Source organism: Phycodurus eques, chromosome 13 (genome assembly GCF_024500275.1).
Source record: "Phycodurus eques isolate BA_2022a chromosome 13, UOR_Pequ_1.1, whole genome shotgun sequence".
Lineage (NCBI taxonomy): Eukaryota > Metazoa > Chordata > Actinopteri > Syngnathiformes > Syngnathidae > Phycodurus > Phycodurus eques.
In genome coordinates this window covers 2717839-2734719 of record NC_084537.1, presented here as the reverse complement: position 1 = coordinate 2734719, position 16881 = coordinate 2717839, and the positions used below count along the sequence as shown (strand labels likewise).

Genomic DNA, 16881 nt, shown 5'->3' with positions numbered 1-16881 from the left:
CATCCACGTAAAATTCTGTTGTGTTCTCAAAAAGCGTAAACATCACTCGCTCCATGCTTTACGTATTTTTGCTGTAAATTAGTAATCAGTGTGGTTCCAAAGATACCGATAATTGCAAGTGGTCTAATTATATTACTGTTAAAACAATAAGGAAATTAAACAGTAGCTAAACATGAGAATGCTGTTCTTGTTTCTTTCTGATCTTGCTATGCACCTTAAAAGCACAACCTGTAGTCCTCCACCTCTTTCTACCCTACTCAACAACCAACCATCTGTGCTAGCAATTATCCACTAGTGTATAATGCTCAACTGTATTTCTGAACTCAGCTTAACTCAAGTTAATTTATAAAGCACATTAAAAAAAATAACCGCACCTGTAACGCAGTATTGTACACAAGCTCAAACTTAAAGCATAAAACAAAATACATGAGATAATAATAATAATATAATGTCTCATTTAGTCCTCTCTCTCGCTTCACTTTATTTTAGCACCGGTTCTCGTTCCTCTCTATATCGCCTCTGGGATGCGTTCCTCACTGAGGATATGCTGACTGGCTCCATGTTGGGGCAAAGTTCTTGACGGTTGCAGCTTCGTACTATATTTATTTTTAACAAAACCAATCAAAACAAGGGAAGCATAACTTGGTTCTGGGGTGGAACAAATGCATTCTATTTCCCATTCCCTTTATTGGGAAAAATTGCTTCGATTCGCAAACAGTCTCGGAATGAAATACGTTTGTAAACTGAGATTCCACTGTATAGTAATGAGTAATAAGGCCAATTGCTTTTTTTCTTGCTGTAGATTTAAAACATTTGGGTTTGACATCAAAAGAGGAATACGATACAAGAGAGCAACATTTCAGCTTTCATGAAATCGTTATTTGCAAAAACAGACATACTTAGGCCCCTCCTGGAGCCGGCACCTTTTCGTGGTGGAGGGATTTGTGTGTCTTAATGATCCTAGGAGCTAAGTTGTCTGGGGTTTCACGCCCCTGGTAGGGTCACCCATGGCAAACGGGTCCTAGGTGAGGGACCAGACAAAGCACGGCTAAAAGACCCCTACGAGGAATAATAAAAATGGATGTAGGTTTCCCTTGCAGGTCACCGGGGCCTCTGTCTGGAGCCTGCACTCAATTTTAAGAAGGGGGACCGGCGGGTGTATTTCAACCACAGAGTTTAACACTCCTTAGCCTCCTGTGTAAGGTCTATTCAGGAGTGCTGGAGAGGAGAGTCCGTTGGGAAGTCGAATCTCAGATTCAGGAGGAGCAGTGTGGTTTTCATCCTGGCCGTGGAACAGTGGACCAGCTCTCCACCCTCGGCAGGGTCCTCGAGGGTGCATGAGAGTTCGCCCAACCAGTCTACATGTGTTTTGTGGACTTGGAAAGGCGTTCGACAGCATCCCTCTGGGAGTCCTGTGGGGGGTGCTTCGGGAATATGGGGTACCGAACCCCCTGATACGGGCTATTCGGTCCCTGTAAGACCAGTGTCAGAGTTTGGTCTGCATTGCTGGCAGTAAGTCGGACTCGTTTCCGGTGAGGGTTGGACTCCGCCAAGGCTGCCCTTTATCAACAATTCTGTTCATTACTTTTATGGACAGAATTTCTCGGCACAGCCGAGACAGAAGGGGTCCGGTTTGGTGGCCTCAGTATTACATCTCCGCTTTTTGTAGATTATGTGCTTCATCAAGCCGTGATCTCCAACTCTCACTGGAGCCGTTAGCAGTAGTTGTGGTGAAGAAGGAGCTCAGCCGAAAGGCGAAACTCTCAATTTACCGGTCGATCTACGTTCCTACCCTCACCTATGGTCATGAGCTGTAGGTCGTGACCGAAAGAACAAGATCCCAGATACAAGCGGCCGAAATGAGTTTTCTCCCCAGCGTGTCCGGGCTCTCCCTTAGAGATAGGGTGACAACCTCGGTCATCCGAGAGGGGCTCAGAGTAGAGCCGCTGCTTCTCCACATTGAGAGGAGCAAGATGAGGTGGCTGGGGCATCTGATTAGGATGCCTCCTGGATGCCTCCCTCGTGCTATTGCGCCCGCGACCCGACCTCGGATAAGCAGATGAAAATGGATGGATGGGCGGATGGATGGACATATTTAGGGGATCAAAGGTATTGGAACAGGTACTTAGAGACAGACTTGAAATTTGGTGAAATGAATAATCTGTAATATTTTCTAGCAGGTGCCACGGTGGATGACTGGTTAGCACATCTGCCTCACAGTTCTGAGAACTGGGGTTCAAATCCTGGCCCTGCCTGTGTGGAGTTTGCATGTTCTCCCCGTGCGTGCGTGGGTTTTCTCTGGGTACTCCGGTTTCCTTCTCCCACATCCCAAAATCATGCAGGTTAGGTTAATTGAAGAATTGCCCGTAGGTGTGAATGTGAGTGCGAATGGTTGTTTGTTTCCATGTGCCCTGTGACTGGCTGACGACCAGTTCAGGGAGTACCCCGCCACTCGCCCGAAGATAGCTAGGATAGTCTCCAGCACGCCCGCAACCTTAGTGAGGATAAGCAGAACGGAAGATGAATGAATGAATGGATTTTCTAGCAAATACTTTTCTTTCAATAACTAACATCACGAAACTTTAGAATTCTTCTCCCCTCAGCTCCCCTCAGCAGGTAAAATGCATACCCTTAGTGGTTTAACTCTGGGGATAGAGGGCATATGTGTATGACGTCACTGCATACAGAAGTCACAGCTAGTCTACCTACTGAGAAGGCGGCAGAAAAACTGAGTGCTGTGAAAACGCAATCTAACTCTAAAGAGTTGTTGTGCGATCGATTGTACAAGTAGATTTAGCAAGGAATCTGAGATTCCTTTTTACAGACTGCCTCAAGCTAAAAAAAGACAAGCAAATGGATTGCTGCAATTTACAGAAACAACTGGAATCCAGGCACTGAAACGTGGATTCGCTCTAGTCATTTCGCGTCTGGTAAGTTAACATTAGTGTTTGTTTTTGTAAAATCATACCATAATATACTTGCCGACCTACTTTTACAGACCTTTATAGTCTGTGTTCCTATCAATTTTTGTCAAATTGTCAGCATTCATGATCACAACGAGCCTTGTTCTGTGTTCTACAAACGGATGGCTAGTAGCTAAGATTAGCCAAAACAAACTTAGTTTTACTTTCAAAGGGGAAGCGTTAACCTAGCCCACAAAGGAGTAAAGTCAAATAACTTTCTAGTTTTACTCATAAGGAGGCACTCCACAAAACAGTAACGTTAAATCCTAACTTTTAAGTCATAAGTGTGTATATATATTGGCATCCGTATGGGTGGTTGAATCACACTCTTGGGCCACCTTTGTAATTCTGCTTTGTGGAATGGTCCCCAATGTACACAAGCCAAATTTAGTAAGTGATCAGGAAACCATGTAAATAATGGAATACTACATGATTAGTTGTTGTGTTTCAGGAAGGAAGAGCGATGATCCCCTCCACCCCGACTACGTGCCAAGTTTAGTCAGTATACAATTCTGGGCTCAACCCTTCCTGTAAGCCTCATTAGAGTGGAACAAAATGGCAAAGTGGAGGACAGCCTTATTGACAAGATTGTCTTTACATGCCGTGCTCTGTGTAATATGTGCAAAACCACAGTGTCTTCAGATTGAAGTAAATATTAGTTCATGTAAAATCTTATTCAAATAGCCCATGATATCTATGTATGGGCATTTTCCACCTTGATTTTTATCCATAGTAGACAATAGAAAAACAATACACTTTGTAAAAAAATATTTTCTAGTGTATTTTTAATAAGTGAGCTGTTTGTAAAGCAAGCTTGCTAAATAAATGCTATTCTGAAAGATACCCATCCTCCCACAAGTTTTACTAGTTTTTATACAAAAATTGTTGTTCCCTTTGTTCCGTTTTCCTTTCAAGGAAATAGGCCTACAGATCAGATGTTACACCAAGATTCAGCACTGCATTTAGAGTGTCCCACTTTACTAGCGAGTCTGGCAACACTCCAGACTTGAAAAACGTTGTTCCCTTCATAATGTGTCATTAGAAACTTGTATCTGGGGTTATTCTCTCAATATATAATTCTGAAAGCGACCACACACACCAAAGTTAAAGAATTGTGATTTTATAACATGAATCTGGTACTGTAATTGAAAGTAACAGTTTCTAATAGTCTGTTAATCTCTGATTTGGGGGGTTGATTATCATTGCTTTTCACAACCGCAAAAAATTGGAAGCAGTTATCCTGCCAGATCACATCCACAATACCTCAGTCCAATTCTCTGCCTGCATTGCGCCACAGTGTTCGTAAACAACAGGAACTAGCAGACTTTTTCAACTGCATTTTAAGTGACAAATGGAAACTGTTTTTGGACACATTGTTCAGTCCCGACGGTCCGTTTTATACGATATCCATTATATCGGGGTCCGTTTTATTGAGGCTCCACTGTATTGTCTTTTCATTTTTATTTTTCCATCCCATCCATTTTCTGAGCCGCTTCTCCTCACTAGGCATGCTGGAGCCTATCCCAGCTCTCATCGGGCAGGAGGCGGGATACACCCTGAACAGGTTGCCAGCCAATCGGAGGACACATACAAACAAACAACCATTCGCAATCACATTCACACCTACGGGCAATTTGTCAATGAACCTACCATGAATGTTTTTGGGATGTGGGAGGAAACCGGAGTGCCCGGAGAAAACCCACGCAGGCACGGGGAGAACATGCAAACTCCACACAGGCGGGCCCGGGGATTGAACCCCGGCCCCCAGAACTGTGAGGCAGACGCTCTAACCAGTCGCCCAACGTGCCGTATTTTTATTTGTATTTTTTTAATTGTATATTTAATGATTTCCACTTTAGGACAGGATACAATTTAGCCATTGTGTTAGCTCTGGCATACTTACATGAATGCCTTTTTGATAGGTTGATTAATGTGGATTGTCCTAATCATCTCAGTGAATTAGATTGTTGTCAAAAGCTTAATTTAGTTTGGAAGTTCAATTCAAAAAGTGAAATTCGTGTATTAGAGATGCACTACAGACTACACACACTCAGAGTGAAATATTTGATGATTTTTTTTTAGACATAGCTACATATCAATAAATTATAATATGGTTGAAAAAGTCCATTTATTTCAGTACTCATACATAACATAGATTCATTAAACACTTGGGAAAGTACTTTTCAGAGGGCAAATTACTGCCGAATTTCTACATCAAAAATCAATAATTATTTCTTGAATTAGTTATTTCTTTTCACATTATATTTTAGTTTCTAGAGATCATCAAAAATCAAACTTTATTTAGATAGCACTTTTTATACAATGTATGCTATGAGCTATAATCATAAACATTATACATATATTTTAAATATGAAATATTTCACTCTGTGTATAAGTTTCACTTTTTAAATTGAACTACCGAACTAAATTAAAATTGCTACTGTTCTTGTGTGAGCATAATCGACGTGCGCGTGAGCGTCAGTGACATACATGCGTGAACACAATTGACATGCGTGCCTGAGCGCCAGTGACCTGCATGCATGAACGTTATTGATGTGTGCCTGAGTGCCAGTGACATGCATGCGTGAACTTTATTGACATGTGTGCATGAGCGCCAGTGACATGCGTGTATGAGCGTTAGTGATATACGTGAGTGAACATGTTTGAGTAGTGTTTGAGAGCAAGACTTTCAGTCGTGCATGAGTGTTTGATGAGTGTTTATTAGAATATTTGAATATTCTAATAAATTATTAGAATATTCGCGTTTGACTAGTGTATATGAGAGCCTTTCAGCGAGAGTGTGAGAGGTAATCCTGAATTACCTTACACTTTATAAAAGTTAAATGAACTACAACTGAGATTATGATTAATTAAATATATTGCTCTGAATTGTTTTAAAGTTGTATTTCAGTCTCAATTTAACTTTATTTCTGAACAAACTATGATATGCACTTCGTGGTGACAGCCTAGTAACTCCTATGGTTCTTAAAAGAACACTATTAAACAGAAGACTGGCACATCACTGTTCAGTATTTACAGTGGATATAATAAGTCTTCACACCCCTGTTAAAATACCAGGTTTTCATGTAAAATATGTGTATATAGATACATCCATCCGTACATTTTCCACCGCTTATCCGGGTCGGGTCGCGGGGGCAGTAGCTTTAGCAGGGACGCCCAGAGTTCCCTCTCCCCAGCCACTTCATCCAGCTCTTCCGGGGGGACCCCGAGGCGTTCCCAGGCCAGCCAAAGGACGTAGTCTCTCCAGCGTGTCCTGGGTCGTCCCCGGTGTCTCCTCCCGGTGGGACGTGCCTGGAACACCTCACCGGGGAGGCGTCCGGGAGGCATCCGAATCAGAGGCCCCAGCCACCTCATATGGCTCCTCTCAATGCGGAGGAGCAGCGGCTCTACTCTGAGATCCCCCCGGATGACCGAACTTCTCACCCTATCTCTAAGGGAGAGCCCAGACACCCTGCGGAGGAAACTCATTTCGGCCCCTTGTATCCGGGATGTTGTTCTTTTGGTCACGACCCACAGCTCCTGACCATAGGTGAGGGTAGGAAAGTAGATCGACCGGTAAATTGAGAGCTTCGCCTTTCGGCTTAGCTCCTTCTTTACCACAACGGACCGATACAAAGTCTGCATCAATGCAGAAGCTGCACCGATCCGCCTGTCGATCTCCCGTTCCATTCTTCCCTCACTCGTGAACAAGACCCCAAGATACTTGAACTCCTCCACTTGGGGCAGGATCTCATCCCCAACCTGGAGAGGGCATGCCACCCTTTTCCGACTGACAACCATCGTCTCAGATTTGGAGGTGCTAATTCTCATCCCAGCCGCTTCACACTCGGCTGTGAACTCCTCCAGTGAGAGTTGGAGGTCACAGCTTGATGAAGCCAACAGAACCACATTATCAGCAAAAAGCAGAGATGCAATACTGAGACCACCGAACCGGAACCCCTCTACGCCTCAGCTGCGCCTAGAAATTCTGTCCATAAAAGTTATGAACAGAATCGGCGACAAAGGGCAGCCTCGGCGGAGTCCAACCCTCACCTGGGAACGAGTCCGACTTACTGCCAGATATGCGGACCAAACTCTGACTCCGGTCGTACAGGGACCGAACAGCCCGTATCAGGGGGTTCGGTACCCCATACTCCCGAAGCATCCCCCACAGGACTCCCTGAGGGAGACGGTCGAACGCCTTCTCCAAGTCCACAAAACACATGTGGACTAGTTGGGCGAACTCCCATGCACCCTCGAGGACCCTGCCGAGGGTGTAGAGCTGGTCCACTGTTCCACGGCCAGGACAAAAACCACACTGCTCCTCCTGAATCTGAGATTCGACTTTCCGACGGACCCTCCTCCTATAGATACACTGTATACTATATATACATATATATACACACACACACAGACAGACATACATACATACACATATATATATATATACAGTGGGACAAAAAGGTATTTGCAGCCAATCACAGGGCACATGGAAACAAACAACCAGTATTTTCAATTGTGCAAGTTCTCCTACTTCATCTCCCAAAAAGATTAGACAGGCCTATAATTTTCATCATAGGTATACCTCACCTATGAGAGACAAAATGAGGGGGGGGAAATGCAGAAAATCAAATTTTTTTCAAAGAAATTATTAGCAAATTATGGTGGAAAATAAGGATTTGTTCAATAACAAAAGTTCATCTCAATACTTTGTTATATACCTTTTGTTGTCAATGACAGAGGTCAAACGTTTTCCGTCAGTCTTCATGAGGTTTTCACACACTGTTGCTGGTATTTTGGCCCATTCCTCCATGCAGATTTCCTCTAGAGCAGTGATGTTTTGGGGCTGTCGCTGGGCAACACAGACTTTCAACTCCCTCCAAAGATTTTCTATGGGGTTGAGATCTGGAGAATGGCTAGGCCGCTCCAGGACCTTGAAATGCTTCTTACAAAGCAACTCCTTCGTTGCCCGGGTGTTTGGGATCATTGTCATGCTGAAAGACCCAGCCACGTTTCATCTTCAATGCCCTTGCTGATGCAATGACGTTTTCACTCAAAATCTCACGATACATGGCCCCATTCATTCTTTCCTTTACACGGATCAGTCGTCCTGGTCCCAGTAAAACAGCCCCAAAGCATGATGTTTCCACGCCCATGTTTCACAGTAGGTATGGTGTTCTTTGGATGCAACTCAGCAATCTTTCTCCTCTGAACACGACAAGTTGAGTTTTTATCAAAAAATTCTATTTTTGTTTCATCTGACCATATGACATTCTCCCAATCCTCTTCTGGGTCATACAAATGCTCTGTAGTATACTTTGGACGGGCCTGAACATGTACTGGTTTAAGCAGGGGGACACGTTGGCACTGGAGGATTTGAGTCCCTGGCGGCGTAATATGTTACTGATGGTAACACCAAGCTGCTTAGCTATTGCAAATTCAGTCTTCCCAGCCTGGTGCAAGTCTGCAATTTTGTTTCTGGTGTCCTTTGACAGCTGTTGGATCTTGGTCAAAGTGGAGTTTGGAGTGTGACTGTTTGAGGTTGTGGACAGCTGTCTTTTATACTGATGAGTTCAAACAGGTGCCATTAATATAGGTAACAAGTGGAGGACAGAGGAGGTTCTTAAAGAAGTTACAGGTCTGTGAGAGCCAGAAATCTCGCTTGTTTGTAGATGACCAAATACTTTTTACCTCATTTTGTCTCTCATAGGTGAGGCATACCTCGGATGAAAATTACAGGCCTCTCTCATCTTTTTAATTGGGAGAACCTGCACAATTGGTGGTCGGGACGGCCTATGTCATGTCGAAGCGATGGACCGCTTTGTTGTAATGCTGAATTCCAGCAATAAGTGGGGCCAACAATCGCAGATTATAGCTTTAAGTATTTGCCAAGTAAGTCATAAAACTGGCAACTCGTGTCGACTCAAGTCATTTAACTTCAGTCCCCCAATCGCTGGTGTATTGTAATTTAGAATAAATTGGGTACAATCCATTCTTTATTTTATTTTTTTTGACAGTTTGCGAACAAATTTTATGGTATTATGTTGGTAGATGTTATTTAAAGCCGGTGACAAGAATTATATAGTACAGCAAAGCCAGGGTACACAAAACGGTAGCAACAGACATAAAACATAAGAAACCAACATTATATTGCTGAGGGAATAATGTAGTGTGGAGTGCACTGGGAGAAGATTGTGACTTTTGTGCGTTTGGCATGTGTGAGAAAAGGAAGAGCATGGAAACGAACCAAATAGGGTGAGGACTCATGCTAGTGAGCATGTGTGGTTATGTTTCCAAGATGGTGCTTACCAGTGTGGTCGCCTTGGTTACGCGCTCTCTAGTATTGTTTTTGTTTTTGTGTTTTTTTTTTTAAGACATTACACGACTCACTTACACAAGAGGAGAATTGCTAACCATCAAGGAGGCTACTCCGGACTTTCTTTCACCAACGTTTGCAAATCCGCTCAGTTTTTTCCCCGAGTTACTCATCGGAGCGGCGTCCGCAGTCTTCGGCGCATGGAGGCGGAGGCGACGCCACAAAGGGAAGCGAGTCGGCATCCAGGTGAAACTCCGCAAGAGAGGATACAGATTGGCGTTCCCCTCGATCCACCTCGCGAATGTACGCTCGCTACCCAACAAAATGGACGACATCTTCTGATAAAGACCAGTAAAGACTTTGGACGTTCCGCTGCCATGTGCTTTACAGAGACTTGGCTTTGTGAGGCTGTACCCGATGGCGCCGTCATGCTTCCGGGTTTTCATCTTCACCGAGCAAACCGCATCACGGAGTTATCAGGGAGAACAAAAGGCGGCTGGATATGCTTCTACATCAACGAAAAATGGTGTACGGACGTCACGGAGCTCAGCACACACTGCAGCCCGCATTTGGAGTCGCTGTTTTGGAACTGTAAGACATTCTATTCGCTTCGTGAGTTTGCATCATTCATTCTTGCTGGCGCCTATATTCCGCCTCAAGCTAACACGAACGCGCACTGCTAACGCTCGCCGAACAAGTCAACGAAATTGAAAAAAAACCACCCTCACTCACCCCTCATTATTCTCGGGGACTTTAACAAAGCTAAACTCAAGCACGAACTCCCTAAATACAAGCAGCACATCGACTGTCCTACCAAGGAAAATAACATTTTAGACCACTGCTATACTACGCTAAATAACGCATACCGTGCTATACCTCGTGCAGCCCTGGGCTCGTCTGATCACTGCTTAATTCACTTAATACCGACGTACAAGGCAAGAACTTAAATGCGCGACGCCTACAGTGAAAACAGTGAAAAAGTGGACCAATGAAGCAAAGATAGAACTTCAAAGCTGTTTAGACTGCACAGACTGGAGTGTCTGAAAATTCAGCTGGCAGCCTGGATGAATATACGGACACTGTCACATCCTATATCAGTTTCTGTGAAGATGTGTGTGTACCAACAAAGTCATTTCGCACATTCAACAACAACAAGCCGTGGTTCACTGCTAAACCTAAGCAGCTTCGCCAAGCTAAGGAGGACCTGGGGTGCCAATTATACATTACTCGTGCACTCACTGTAGTAGTCTCACCACGCTGCACTATTTGCATATATGTTGTTGAGCAATACTGGCCACTGATGCCAGAGTAGCATCTGTTCCATTTGCACACTGATTGAGGAGTATCTGCAACATTTGCACAATCAACATTGTCCCAGATTATCGCACTACTCGCTTGAAGTCTCGGCGCCCTTTGCACAATGGTCATTGCACCGGACTATTGCAATATTAGTCTTTCGAACTGCTCTAAGTGCCAGAGGACTCTGCATCTTTTTGCACAATTGTCAAAAAAAATAATAAATATGTACCGGCATTACCAGATAACTAGCAATCCTTTATTGCTCAGTTTTTGTCAATGTCTTTATGTCTCAAAAGTGTTCTGTCAATTGACTGTCTGTTATCGTACTCGAGCAGCTCCAACTACCGTAGACAAATTCCTTGTGTGTTTTTTGGACATACTTGGCAAATAAAGATGTTTCTGATTCTGATTATGTTCTTTTTTGTCCAAACACATTTTTAAAAAAAAAAAGAAGAAAATAAAATACAACAAGCTTTGACAGTTAGTTAGGTGACCAAAACAGGAGAAGAGGCATCACAAAACAGTTGACCGTTGACGTACAGCTTGTCGACCACTAACCATGCTCTTTTGCAATTTTCACTGTTGTTCTTCATCAACGGGTACAGGATTGTACGCCTCTCATTGATTTCCTTCAGGAATTGGACCTTCATTCCAAAAGATGTCCCTTTGAGCTTATTTCCTTTTTTTTCCACTAACATTTTTGTTGGAAGTGTTAAAATTTTAGCGATAACGGGACGTAGTGGGTTTCATGCACTGGGACCTCCTAATCGGTGAACACAGTGAAAGGTAATCTTGTCGACTGTATCTTGTTGTTTCTTGAGTGGGGAGATCATGAACTTTTTAATCTGCGTCTTGGGGTGTTCTGTGAAACAGAGAAAATTAGGTTTTTGCACATCCTTCATGATTGAATCTCCAGTATGGTTTCTTTCATGGTTTTTATATTCCAAGAGAATTTTCATTTCCGCTGTCGTTATCATCATAATTGATAGAAGCGTGGCATTATCTAATATTAGCTCCTTAACTTGTTGCTGTGTAAACTCCAAGCACTTTTTGAGATCCACAAGTCGAATGTGATTGACAATTTCTTGTCAATTTAGAGGAGGACACGGGACTGTCTCTGGTGAGTCAAGTAGATCATCTGTTGAGCTGGATGAATCAGTTTTCTTCCTCTTCTTCTTCCTCCGCCATGTTCTTGTCTCCAGAAATCACACAGTCTTTCGCATTGTAACAGCATGCTCACCTCCGTAGCCATAATTAGGATCATAAGGGGCAGCTGCTAAACACGTCAACCCTGCAAAGCACTCATGACACATGCACACACACACACACACACAAACACACACACACACAAACACACACACACACACACACACTCAAGGGCTGGACTCAGGGTGCTGAAACAGCAGCCCTGACAGTATCCCCCCCTCCCACGGGCGCCACCTGGGGTATGACCCAAGCAACCAGGGGGAGCACGATGGAAGTCGCAGATCCACGATTTGCTCAGGATCAGAGGACTGGAAGAAACCGGCTTTATCTGGGAAACATGGAAGGTCGGGTGAACACGCAGAGTGGCAGGGAGCTTAAGGTGCACTGGACGGATTTACCACAACCACAATGTCAAAGGGGCGAATGAAGCGGGGGTAATGTTTTTTGGATTCAACCTTGAGCGGTTCTTTTTTTCTGAGCCACACTTTTTGACTAACAGTGTAAGGAGGCGCAGGGATGGCTTGTACCTGAGACTTGGCAGAAGGGCAACGCGAGCTTGCTTCCAGACCTTGGCGCACCGGCGTATGTGGACCTGCACCGAAGAAACTGCAAGCTCATCCTCCTGTGACGGGAACAGTGGTGGTTGGTAGCTTAAGGAGCATTGAAAAGGGGACATGGCCAAGGAGGTGCTAAGCAGTGAATTATGGGCATACTCAACCCAGGCAAGATGGGTGCTCCACGAAGCGGGATGGGACTGGGACATGCGACGGAGCGCCGTCTCCAGCTGTTGGTTGGTGGGCTCACATTGCCTGTTGGTCTGAGGGTGATAACCAGAGGATAAACTCAGCAATGACGTAACCCAGAAAGGTGGTCTTTGGAGCATGGAAGTCACATTTTTCTGCTTTGACAAAGAGTTTGATCTCAAAGAGTCTCTGAAGTACTTGGCGAACATGTCATTCGTGATCTGCGCTGGAACGGGAGAAAATCAGGATGTCATCCAGGTACACAAAAACAAATTTTCTGATCATGTCACGCAGGACCTCATTGACTAGTGCCTGAAAGACAGGAGGGGCATTGATTAAGCCCAAAGGCATGACAATGTACTCGTAGTGCCCTCTATGGGTGTTAAATGCTGTCTTCCACTCGTCTCCATCCTGAATGCGGACATGGTGGTAGGCTTGGCGCAGCTTTGAGAAAATTGTTGCCCTGTGAAGGGGGGGAAAGGCAGAACCAATCAGGGACAAAGGGTACTTGTTCTTAATAGTGTTGTTGTTGACGGAGGGTCTTGTCTTTTTGGTCCACAGGTGAAGAGGAGGGCCGGATAATTCCTGCGGCCAACAATTCGCTGATATGGGTCTCCATGGTCTCCCGCTCCGGACAAGAGATGTGAAAAAGATGGCTGCTAGGGCGCAGTGCACTGGGCTGTATTTGAATAGCGCAATCATAAGGTCTGTGCGGGGGTAGAGAGATGGCATGGTGTTTGTTGAATACTGGAGCAAGGTCATGGTAAATCAAGGGAACACATGATAGATCAGATGGTTTACTCTGACTTCGGCCACTTGGGGGCACCGCAGCAGATCACAAGCAGTTCTCATGACAGAAGTTGCTCCATGAAGTGATTTTGGGCACATTCCAGTCGATGCTGGGGTTATGGAGCCTCAGCCAAGGCAAGCCAAGCACAATTGGAACTTGAAGGCAAGGAAAAACATGAAAACTTAAAACCTCAAGATGATTACCTGATAACTTGAGGGAAACAGGAGTAATCTCTTGCTGGATACACAAGATCAGCCGCCCATCAAGGGCAGTGGCATTTTTGGGAGTGGTCAGAGCCTGTAGATGAATTATCATCTGTTTAACTAGGCAATGGTCAATGAGATTCTCATCCGCTCCAGAGTCTACTAGTGCTAAAACGGGCAGAGACAGGTAATTCCAGCAGAGGGTAGAAAAGATCTTAAAACGGATAGAAGAGGAGGAACCTTCATTCTGACTCACCTCCTCCTTTATTGGTGAGTCCACCAGTTTGATGGACATGTGGGACACTTGGCGATGTACAACTCTCCACAATACAAGCACAGATTAGAGGTTCTCCTGAGTGTTTTCTCCAAATCTGAGAATTTAGTTCGTCCTAGTTGCATGGGCTCACCGATCTCGGGAAGCGGGGCTGTTGATGAAGTCTGCGGCTCAAATGAGTATTTGGGAGTGGAGCGCTGCGGAGAAAGAAGTGGGGTAGGCGGGGTCTGTGACCTCAGGTTGCATTCCCTCCGGCGCTCCCGGAGATGACAATCAAGTCTGATGGAAAGATCAATCAGCTGATGTACGGAGCTTGGCTCATCACTGGAGGCCAGCTCGTCTTTGAGTGACTCATTTAGGCCCCCCCGAAAAACATCTGTAGCACCTCATCATTAAAATTGGTCTCCGCAGCGCAAATTCAGCTACACTGCGAGAGCCCTGTCGGAGTGACATCAGCCGTTTGGTGGCCTCTCTCCCGCGGACTGAGTGGTCAAAGATTTTCTTTATCTATGTGGAAAAAGATGAGTATGACGCGCAGATGGCCGACCGTCTCTCCCATTCTGCCGTGGTCCACGAAAGCACAGTAGCCCGGAGAAAGCCGATGAGGTAGGTAATTTTAGCATTGTCGGTGGAGTATGACTAAGGTTGCTGTTCAAACACAATTGAGCACTGGACCAAAAAAGCACGACAAGACCCTAGATCACCATCGTAAGAGGCTGGCGCAGGCAAATATGGTTCACACATTACGTGGGTGAGGGGCAATGGGAGCTGCAACAGGTAGCTGTGCACAAGGTTGGAGTGAGGCAAATTGATTTTGGAGGGACGTGAGAGGTTGTGAGAAGTCACATAACTTTTCAATGAGGAGGGTAAGGGCTAGGTCGTGTTGCTCCAAAAGCATGCTCTGTCCGTTAACTGTTTGGCAAAGGGGATCTGTCCCCGCTGGGTCCATGACTAGGCCAGACTATGCTGTCAGGATTCATGTTGCAAGTTGGACCCAGATGCAGAGAGGAGAGGGGGGGGGGGGGCAGTTTGTGAATGAATGTTCATTGTAGATAAGAAGCAAACAAAAAAGGCATCCGAGAACTAGATCCGGGATTGGCAGGGTTCCAAGGAGGAGCAGTCTGGCAGGGTAGGAGTCCAGGTTGCCGGTGGGCCGCAAGAGGTGAGCGCTAGTTTGCCGGGAGCAAGGGCAGATGGCAGACTGGGGACAAAGAGGAAGAATGGGTGAGAGATCAAATTAAGAGGTCTTCGGGAAGGAAAAGGTGGACAAGGTGGCTAGGCTACGAACTCGACGTAGAGCATTGATAGTCTGGCGATGAATTGGAGTCCCACAGTGTCTTAAGAGTAGTCAGGTGTAATTAGGATGATAAGATGCAGCTGCTAGATTCCAACACGTCAACACGGCACTCATGACCCCCCCAACCCATACACACACACACACACACGCACTGGATTCAGGGTACTGAAACAGCAGCCCTGACACTCTTTAGCCCCCTCATTTGTCCACGTGTGATATTTTTTTTGTGGGGACAACTCAAGGCATGTGTGTCTGCGCATAAAGCCTGGACACTGGATGAGTTTAAGCAAGCTATTCGTATGGAAGTCACCCAAATCAACAGAGCAATGTTGGAGAGAGAAGAGGCCAACTTCCATCAATGCCTTCAGAAATGAATGAAAACGGACACCACACGATGAATGTTGTTTTCCACACTTGATTGTGTCAAATGCGATTTCAGTACAAACACATTGATAATTAATAACCGGCACGGTGGACAACCACAGTTCTGAGGACCGGGGTTCAAATCCCAATGACAAAACCTTGATAAATCAGGTATTTCTGAAGGGTTGCTACACGAATGTAATTTTGGTAGTTCTCCGACATTAGGGATTCTTATCTTTGATTCAAGAAACACGAAGAGCACTGTCCATGTATTTTGTGAGGTTTAATTTGTAATTCCACTAGTACAGAGTAAAATGCAATCAAAGACAAAAGGAAGGACAATTTCTACTCTATAGAGAGGTGAGGCAAATAGCAAAGGGTGACGCAGGGTGAACGGCCTAAAATGAACCATGACAAAGTACTTTCATTGGTCGAGGGTGAATTTCCTGAGACTTTCCCACTCGTAATCTTAATCCCAATATGTAATGCACCAATTTGTACTTAATTAGGTAAATAGCCAAGTCTGACTCACGGTTTGTAGCGGCGGCTAAGGATGCTGCGCATCAAAGAGGAAGTTTACCCTGAGCGCCGACTTGAAGGAAGAAGAAAGTTAAGCTTTGCCATCCAACCATCCATTTTCTACCCCTTATCCGAGGTCGGGTCGCGGGGGCAGTAGCTTTAGCAGGGACGCCCAGACTTCCCTCTCCCCTGCCACTTCATCCAGCTCTTCCGGGGGGATCCCGAGGCATTCCCAGGCCAGCCGAAGGATGTAGTCCTGGGTCGTCCCCGGGGTCTCCTCCCGGTGGGACATGCCTGGAACACCTCACCAGGGATCCGTCCGGGAGGCATCTGAATCAGATGCCCCAGCCACCTCATCTGGCTCCTCTTGATTTGGAGGAGTAGCGACCCTACTCTGAGATCCTCGCGGATGACCGAGCTTCTCATCCTATCTCTAAGGGAGAGCCCGGACACCCTGCGGAGGAAACTCATGTCAGCCGCTTGTATCCGGGATCTTGTTCTTTCGGTCACGACCCACAGCTCGTGACCATAGGTGAGGGTAGGAACGTAGATCGACCGGTAAATTGAGAGCTTCGCCTTTCGGCTTAGCTCCTTCTTTATCACAACGGAAAGATACAAAGTCCGCAACACTGCAGACGCTGCACCGATCCGCCTGTCGATCTCCGTTCCATTCTTCCCTCACTCGTGAACAAGACCCCAATATACTTGAACTCCTCCACTTGGGTCAGGATCTCATCCCCGACCTGGAGAGGGCATGCCACCCTTTTCCGACTGAGGACAATGGTCTCAGATTTGGAGGTGCTGATTCTCATCCCAGCCGTTTCACACTCGGCTGCGAACTGCTCCAGTGAGAGTTGGAGGTCATGGCTTGATGAAGCCAACAGAACCACATCATCTGCAAAAAGCAG

General features: G+C 45.5%; 1 protein-coding gene across 1 annotated transcript in view; it reads left to right on the top strand.

Annotated features, from left to right (window-relative positions):
* The window catches only part of LOC133411536 (phospholipid phosphatase-related protein type 4-like), a 200930-nt gene that overhangs the window by 72976 nt on the left and 111073 nt on the right, over positions 1–16881 (top strand). The gene's annotated exons all lie outside the window — the stretch shown is intronic.